This window comes from Lactuca virosa, chromosome 5 (assembly GCF_052849685.1).
Source record: "Lactuca virosa cultivar CGN04683 chromosome 5, Lactuca_virosa_CGN04683_v6, whole genome shotgun sequence".
NCBI classification, from domain to species: domain Eukaryota; kingdom Viridiplantae; phylum Streptophyta; class Magnoliopsida; order Asterales; family Asteraceae; genus Lactuca; species Lactuca virosa.
Window position 1 is genome coordinate 4,100,153 of NC_136430.1, and position 9,044 is coordinate 4,109,196.

The following is a 9,044-nucleotide window of genomic DNA, read 5'->3' on the forward strand; positions in this document are numbered from 1 at the left end:
ACTTGATACCCGAAGATCATGTAATGAAGTAGTAATGTGAATAGTAACAAGTGGTTTAGCCTATTAGAGGCATAATATAGGGTAAACTTGAACCTCTGTGTAATCGTTTCAAGGAAATAATATAAACCCTGGTTTTGTCATCCGATGAATTGAATGACTATGTGAAATTCTTGTATGGTGATTTGGAGAACTACGAGACAATACTTGGGACGAGTATGAGTAGGTGTGAATGGTAGTAGAGGCCTATACTACCGGAAGCACAGGACTCGTACTTGGATCAAGGAAAGTCACAAGGTTACCAAGGAGCTAGTAATTGATTCCGTCTTGTTCTAGTGTATCGTTACCATCGTTTCGGTAATGACTAAGAAGATAATTGTTATTCCGACCTTGGAGGTCATATCGAATCGAGTCCGACTAAGATAAGTATGGCACGTGGTTCAGAGAACCAAGTTCGATGTAACATTTGACTTAAGCCAGAAGATTGAAGTGAAAGATGATCAAAGCGATCAATAGAAGTATCACACTCATTGTTAAAGAAGTTGGTAGTTAGAAATGATACATGTTGAACTGTGATTGTATCACATTAGAACATGAAGGAAGGTATAGTTTGTTCCAAAATTTGTCTCTAAGAGACCTGAGTCTAAGCAGTGCATTATACGATGAGAGATCATTAGAACATGACCCATCGGTCTATTACAATAAATGAAGGAAAGTACTTATTCTAAGAAGAAGAAGGAGTCCTCAATAAGGATTTATTTTGTAACTCGAAGGTTACGATTGAAAGTCCTACGAAGATCTGAAGCTTTTTAGGATTAGTTGGATATTACCGAAGGTTTATACAAGGCTTTTCTTTGATCGCTACTCTATTAACAGCTTTGACCCTCAAAGGAGCTATTTATACTTGGAATGAGAAGCATAAGGAAGCTTTTGAGAAGTTAAAGAAGAAGTTGTGTGAAGCACCGATTCTTTCATTACCTGAAGGAGTTGATGACTTAACAGTTTATAGTGATGCCTCTGGAGTTGGGTTAGGTTGTGTTCTGACCCAAAGGGATAAAGTGATAGCGTATGCATCGAGGCAATTGAAAGAGCATGAAAAGAACTACCCCACTCATGATTTGGAGTTGGCAGCGGTAGTATTCTCCTTAAAGATATGGAGGCACTATCTTTATGGCTCTAAATGCAAACTTTTCACTGATCATAAGAGTCTTCAATATCTCTTTAATAAGAAGGAATTAAACATGAGGCAACGACTCTGGCTACAGTTACTCAAGGACTACGACGGTGAGATAATTTACCACCCTGGTAAAGCAAATGTTGTTGCTGATGCTCTCAGTCGGAAGGTAAATCTTGAAAAGAAAAGGCCAAGAGCGTTGACAATTGAAGTTGTCTCGACAATTGTGGAAAGTATAAAGAAAAGCTCAAGAGGAAGCTTTAGAGAAAAATGACCGAAAGGAAGACATCACCATGGATTTTGTGACTAAACTGCCCAGAATAAGAAACGATCACCACATGATTTGGGTGGTCGTTGATCGCTTCACTAAGAGTGCGCATTTCATAGCAGCCAGCGAGAAATGGTCTATCGATAAACTTGCGAATTCTTACGTGAAGGAAATTGTGAGGCTTCACGGTGTTCCGTTAACGATTGTATCAGATCGTGACGGTCGTTTTACCTCAAGGTTTTGGAAGAGTCTACAAGAGGAATAGGGTACTAAGTTATGTTTGAGTACAGCTTACCATCCGCAAACCGATGGTCAGAGCGAACGAACAATTCAAACGTTGGAGGATATGCTGAAAGCATGTACCCTGGAATTCCAAGGTAACTGAGATGAACACTTACCTCTAGTAGAATTTTCCTACAATAATAGTTTCCACTCGAGCATCAAGATGGCACCTTATCATGCTTTGTATGGAGAAAAATGTCGAACGTCGTCATGTTGGCTGGAAGCTGGGGAAAAGTAGTTTATGGGACCAGAAATAGTCCATCAGACTGCTGAAAAGTTGATAGTGATTAGGGAAAGGATGTTAGCAGCTCAAGATCGACAAAAGAGCTACGCTGACAAGAAAAGACAACCGATATCATTTGAAGTTGGAGATTCGGTTTTACTTAAAGTCTCGCCGTGGAAGGGACTTATAAGATTTGGTAAGAGGGGAAAACTGAGTCCAAGGTTTATTGGACCGTTTAAAGTTCTTCAGAGGATTGGGAATCAAGCTTACAAGCTAGAATTACCAGAAGAACTAGAGGGTATTCTTAATACCTTTCATGTGTGTTATTTGAGAAAGTTCACGGGAGATGTGCCCGACATAATTCCAATTTCTGAATTAAGGTTTGATTAAAACAAGAGGTTAATTGAAGAACCTGAGGCAATCATTGACCGTAAGAATAAGAAGTTGCGACGCAAGATGGTCGATTTAGTGCTTGTGCGTTGGAAACATACGAATGGGCCAAATCTCACCTAGGAAACGGAGAGTGACATGATGAGTCGCTACCCGCATTTGTTTGCTGATGTGTGATTCCGGTGACGGAATCATCCTAATGGGGAGAGAATTGTAACGCCCGTGTTTCTAGGCTAGGCATTAATATTGATGTGATAGTCTAGGTTAACCTTTGTAACTCATTTTGAAGAAATGAAAAGGAATTATGTGAATATTATGTGAATTATGTGTTTTATGCTTAATTACTAGAATTTAATTAATTAAGAATAAAAATGAGCGTCGAAAATAAATATTAGATAAAGCTGATATCTATTTAGAAAGTTTTAGTGGTCGTGACAAGGATTCCGGATATATAAAGAATATCGAAATCCAAGTTATAACGAAGAAGTTATGACCTGTCGAAGTTTCGCGACAAAACCGGCACGGTGCCGAATGTCGTAAAAAGTGAGTTTTTTATAAACCACTTTTTAGCCTTAGTGATCTAAACAAAAGTCGTAGTGTTCGTTAAACCGAAAGTACGCATAAAAAGAATGCCCGAATCTGACTTTGTATGAGGAAGTTATGATTTTTCTAAGTTTCAGCTTAGCAGTCGACAGCTAAAAACACGAATTTTAGATCGAGTGATTTTTAGCCGACACAACCTAAACGAGAATCAAAGTTCTCATAAATAGTAGTACAATGGTAAAAAGACAGACGAAAACGGACGTTGGATGAAGAAGTTATGAATTTTTAACGGATTTCCTGTCCCGGTCTGTTAAAAATAATAATATAAAAATTAAAGTTAAAATTAGCCGACGAAGTCTAAACGAAAGTAGTAGAGCGTAATTTTACCTACGCGTGCATATAAAAAACGTCAAAATTGGAGCTCTATGCGAAAGTTATGGATATTAGAAGTTTTTGCACAAAAATCGAGAAAAAAATGCTAGATCCGAGAAAATTCGCATAGTCATACTTCGGCCACGTCACCTTCGCTCCATGTGTGCCACGTGTCCGAAATTGCTGAGTCATCCAAAGCCGTGGCGCATCCGAGGAGTGACGCATGTGCAGCCTCGTCCGAGCCTCGCACCCCCTACCACGTGTCCGACCTTCGCACCACCTGTCTCCCTTCCCTCTTGCTTCGGATCCGAACCTCGGACCTAGACCTCGGTCCAATCAGAGGCCAGCAGCTGGACCCTCGCACGTGCGAGCCATGTGCCTTCTCTTCGGATCTGCTGCTGCGTGGAGTCCTCTCAGCCGTCCGATCAGAAGCCTCGCCCCTATAAATAGAAGGGTGCGAGACCTCCCGGTGGTACTTTGGAAAATTGCCACTTTTCACCCCTTAAACAATATTTCTTTCATTCCAAATTCCCCCAAAGCCCCAGTATTATATCAAACACCCAAAACACGTCCCTAAGTGCCCGAGAAGCCCGAGAAATTTATCTTTTCGGTTTTGAAGCCCGACCCTCGTAGAGCCCGGTTTCTCAATAAAACTCCCGGTTTTATTAGAAACAATCATTTTAGGAAACGAAGTGCTGCCCGATTATCATTAAATCGGGTGAGTGTATAGTTACTTTCATCTTACACAAAGATATGAAGTATTTTATATAAAATACGTGCTATGTGAATATATATTGTTTGTTTATTTGAGATGGATGTTGAAGGAATGATTTATACAGGTTTTTAAATAATTTAAACTCTATATGTATTTTTTATCTACAAAATGTTAGGTAAAACATGGGTAGATGAAATAGTTGGTATGTGATGAAAGAAGAGTTGGATAAATGAGATGATTGGTGATATAGATCATGAGATGAGGGTGAGTGGTGAAATATGAGAAAAGCCCTTACCCAAACGTTGGCCCCTGTCATTCTACAGAGTATGGATGACAACCATGGACTATTCTAGATGATCTGTGGAACATTAGCAGGCTCGCAACCTGTAAGTGTGTGAACTATATGTTCATCAGTTGTACTCTAAAAACCCATTGACTTGTATTGCAGGGGGGGATTCCCGTGAATAATACTGTCGATAAGTAAGAGCTATGGACTTAACACATGTTGTATAAACCCTGACAGCTATGGACTTAGTGCATGTTGTATAAACCCTGGCGACGATGTGACTTCGTGCCTATTCTTTAGGATGAATCCTTAGGAATGAGTTATAGTTGATTCTTAGGGTAAATCCTTAAGAAATAAATAAGATAATGGGGTTGGGGTAATTTGGTTGATTGTTTGATGTTTATGCATAATAAATTTATTTATTGTGGGTTGAAAACCCTATATGCTTACCAGGCTCCCAAGCCTGAGCCACTCAGCTTTTTATGTTACATGTAGTGGACCCCGAGCATAGTCGGATGATGATGAGTGATATTTGGATTATAGGCCAGTAGTTGTAAATAACTGTTGTAAGACTTATAATGTCTTGTTTGTGCTTTTGATCTGTATCGGAACATGACATCCCGAGGTTTTGATATGAAATGAAAATATATATTTCTTAAAGAAATATTTTGATAAATTTTTATCTTGTTTTGTTTTGGAAACAAATTCCGCATCATCTTTTAAAAGGATTACTCTGATTATATTTTAAAAAGCATAAAATAAATCGGTCTTTTCTGGCTTAGAAATTAGGGGATGTCACACCTAATATCAAAACCCTAAGTATATTTTGTTAGATTTGAGCTTGAAAGTGAGTTTGTTGGTGTTTTTGGTGAAGAAGAAGAAGAGGAATACTTAGAGGTTGCTTGGGAGTAGCTTGAGCTTGTAGGGATCATCAAAACACCAAACCATCCAATGTAAATACGGTTTTCGGTGCTGGTTATCCAGTTACAGAAGCGACCCCATAGGCTTTCGCTTTCGCGTCTCTCTAAAATTGCAGTCATGGTAAAATCTTGGTTTATTTAATTATTGGGGACTCCCAAGCACACAAATCTTCAAATGGAAAACTAAAGGCTTTTTATTTAACAGTATAACATGACTTATATGTCCGTGTCAACAAATATCTATCTGGATCTAGTTCAATTTTTTGTAAATCAAAAGCGGTTTGCAAAAATAAAAAAAGGATTTCTATACACTATGCATATAATATAATTTCACTATGACAATGGGTTACCCGAAATTCGAACCCAGAACTAGCCGGATGGAGTATATAATTTCCTTGTAAAAGTTAAATATGTAAAAATCCCTCCCCAAGCCGTGCTTGCATTTTTCATTGCACACGACTTTCCCTCTGTATACATCTAAAACCCAGTTCCCTCATTAGACAGGAAAAGATTGAATACTCAGTTGATTTCATCCTTACTACATACTACATCAACATTTCAGAATAGAAAGAAATAATTTTTTGTTAGCTCTTCATTATTTACATTATTTATTAGATTATTTAGTATTTATTAGATTATTTAGTGATGAAATTTATATTTACAAGGTTTCATAACGAATCATTCATGATTGGCCAAATCATTGATACAAATTATATCCAAATACCAAATCCGCCTTCTAGATAACCTTCGTGAAATGGAAGAAACCCTTGGAAAGGTCAGGGAAAAAACTTTTTCTTCTTCCGTAAAGAATTCTTCAAATAATTCTGAGCCGAATCTTTTTAAAAAAGCACGTACAATGCTTATATGCTTACGAGCTAAAGTTCTAGCACAAGAAAGTCGAAGTATATACTTTACTCGATACAAACTCTTTTTTTTGAAGATCCACTATGATAATGAGAAAGATTTCTGTATATACGCCCAAAGCGGTCAATAATATCAGAATCTGAGAAATCGACCCAAAGCGCCTTACCAATATGATGCCCCAATGCATTACAAAATTTAGATTTAGCCAATGATCCAATCAAAGGCATAACTGGAACAATAGTCTCAAACTTCTTAATATAATTTTCAATTATAAATGAATTTTCTATCATTTGACTGCGTACCATTGAAGGCTTTAGCCACACACTTGATTGATAACCCAGAAAGTCAATGGAATGATTGGATAATTGGTTTATATAAATCCTTCCTGGTTGAGACCACAGGTAAAAATAAGATTTCCAGAAATTGAAAAAGTAATATGTCCATTTATTCATCAAAAGAAACGTCCCTTTGAACCAAGAATGGATTTTCCTTGATACCTAACATAATGCATGAAAGGATCTTTGAACAACCATAAATTCGCTTGAAAAGCCCTGGCAAAGACTTCTGCAAGATGATCTAAACACAGATTCGATATACTCTAAAGACGCCCTCGGTACAATATTGATGATCTCACAAAGATTTTTTTTTCAGTGAATTTCTATTTACAAATCCAATCTTTTACATAATCGATCCCCTTTTGACTGTACAAGAATATGTGGAGCTTAACATCTCTGGAAGCATAGGAGAATGTTCTTTTGCTGATATTATTACCAGTATTCACTACTGGGTCATTCATAGCATTACTATACTTTACCTATTCATTACGGGTTGGTTATTCGTCAGCATTGGTTTAGCTTACGATGTGTTTGGAAGCCCTCGGCGAAACGAGTATTTCACAGAAAACCAACAAGGAATTCCATTAATCACCGGCTGTTTTGATTCTTCGGAACAACTCGATGAATTTAGTGTATCTTTTTAGGAGGTTTCAATGACCATAGATCGAACCTATCCAATTTTTATAGTGCGATGGTTGACTGTTCACGACCTAGCTATACCTACCGTTTCTTTTTTGGGGTCAATATCAGCAATGTAGTTCATACAACGATAAACGTAATCTGAATTATAGAGCTACGACACAATTAAACCCAAATGAACAAAATGTTGTATTGAATCGTACCAGCCTCTACTGGGGGTTATTACTCATTTTGTGTGCATCCTCCAGCACAGACGGCCTGAACCCACCAAATATGACACCCAAATCCGTCCATATCGGGTCAATAATCCACGACTGTCAATATCAAACCTATCAATCTCACCCCTGATTCTCTCCTGTTTCCAGTTTTCCTTCTTGACTCTCTTAGCCTGAGCCTCCCTGATCAAATCCAACAATGGAGAATCAATATAAATCCTTATACATAGGCTCTCAATAGCAGAACTAGCCTTCTTGCAGCTTAAAGCATCAGCGACTACATTCGCTATCCCCGGGTGATACAAAATCTCGCAGTCATAATCCTTGACCATGTCAAACCACCTATGTTGTCTCGTATTCAGATTCGGCTTATCCATGAGATATATCAAACTCTTGTGATCTGTGTAGATGGTACATGAACCCCATACAAATAATGCCGCCAAATCTTGAGAGCAAACACCATTGCTCCCAACTCCAAATCATGAGTCGGATAACGAGCCTCATGAGGCTTAAGCTATCGAGAAGCATAAATAATAACCATCCCTCGCTGCATAATATTTGCCCCCACGCCGGTGATGGATGCATCACAAAATACCACGCAATCCTCAACACCCTCAGCGAGGGTCAACACTGGGGCCTCACACAACTTTCGTCTTAGTGTCTCGAACGAAACTTGTTGCTTATGTAACACTAGTCAAAATAGGTCAATAGACAATCACATGTGATTATGCCAATCATGTAATGTGATTTTGTTAAACTAGTAATGTGATAAGAGTGCTATGTAGTTCATGATAAATTCTAATACAAATATGAACTTTCTTTATGATAAAACTCATAGTATACGTCCATACGATTCCAAAAATATAAATTTGACTTCGCATGAAGAAGTTATGATAAACCGAACACCATAAATCTCTATAGAAAGAGGAATTTAAAATATACTTAGAATTAGCTATCGGAGTCTAAAAGAGAGTTGTAGTACTTGTAAATACCTACGCGTGCATATAAAGAACGTCAAAAACGGAGTTCGTATGTGAAAGTTACGACCTTCCGAAGATTCAGCTGTCAGAAACCCTAATCTGACTGAGCTCACGACGTGAGCACAGAAACTCACGACGTGAGGAGTCATTTTTCCACATCTCGGAATCTAGAAGGTGTGTGACGAGGCTACGAGGGGATAAGATCCAAACTCACGACGTGAGCAAGGATATCTCACGACGTGAGGAGTCACATGGCCACCTTCCGAAGCTAGGGACGCAAATGGCAAGTCTACGGGGATAAGATCCAAACTCACGATGTGAGACTATATGGCTCACGATGTGAGGGTCCAAAATCCTTCCTATAAATAGCAGTTCCGACTCCAGCTATTCCTACACCTGAACTTCTTTCCTTTCTCTTATTTGCTGAAGCCCTCTTGCATCCCGAGCCCTGACGACCTTGTACGCTGACCGTTTCTGCTTAGATTACATAAAATCACGCTACTAGGGTGAGTTTCACGGCCCCACTTTCTAATATTTTGGGGGAAAATGCATGCTAAATGTTGTATATACGTTATTATTATGTCTATGTGATAGTATATCAGCATCAACGTAGATAGTTATAATAACCAGGATATAGTTGTTCTAAATATAATATTTTGAATATATACAACTATAATCAATTTGTTAGCATGTTATTATGTAGATCTTTAGTTATTCTTAGGATTCTATATATGGTGTGTGCGATATAGTTCCGAAGTTATATTTGGAAGTTCTATATGTTAATTTATAAAGTATGTTGTTATTGTTAGTTTTATGACAAGATAAAACTTGGTATGTTATA

General features: G+C 38.1%; 1 pseudogene; it reads right to left on the reverse strand.

Moving 5' to 3' along the window:
• Window positions 1-5,669: 5,669 nt before the first annotated feature.
• LOC145116639 (maturase K pseudogene) lies at window positions 5,670-7,600 on the reverse strand (annotated as a pseudogene).
• Between the last annotated feature and the right edge of the window lie 1,444 nt (window positions 7,601-9,044).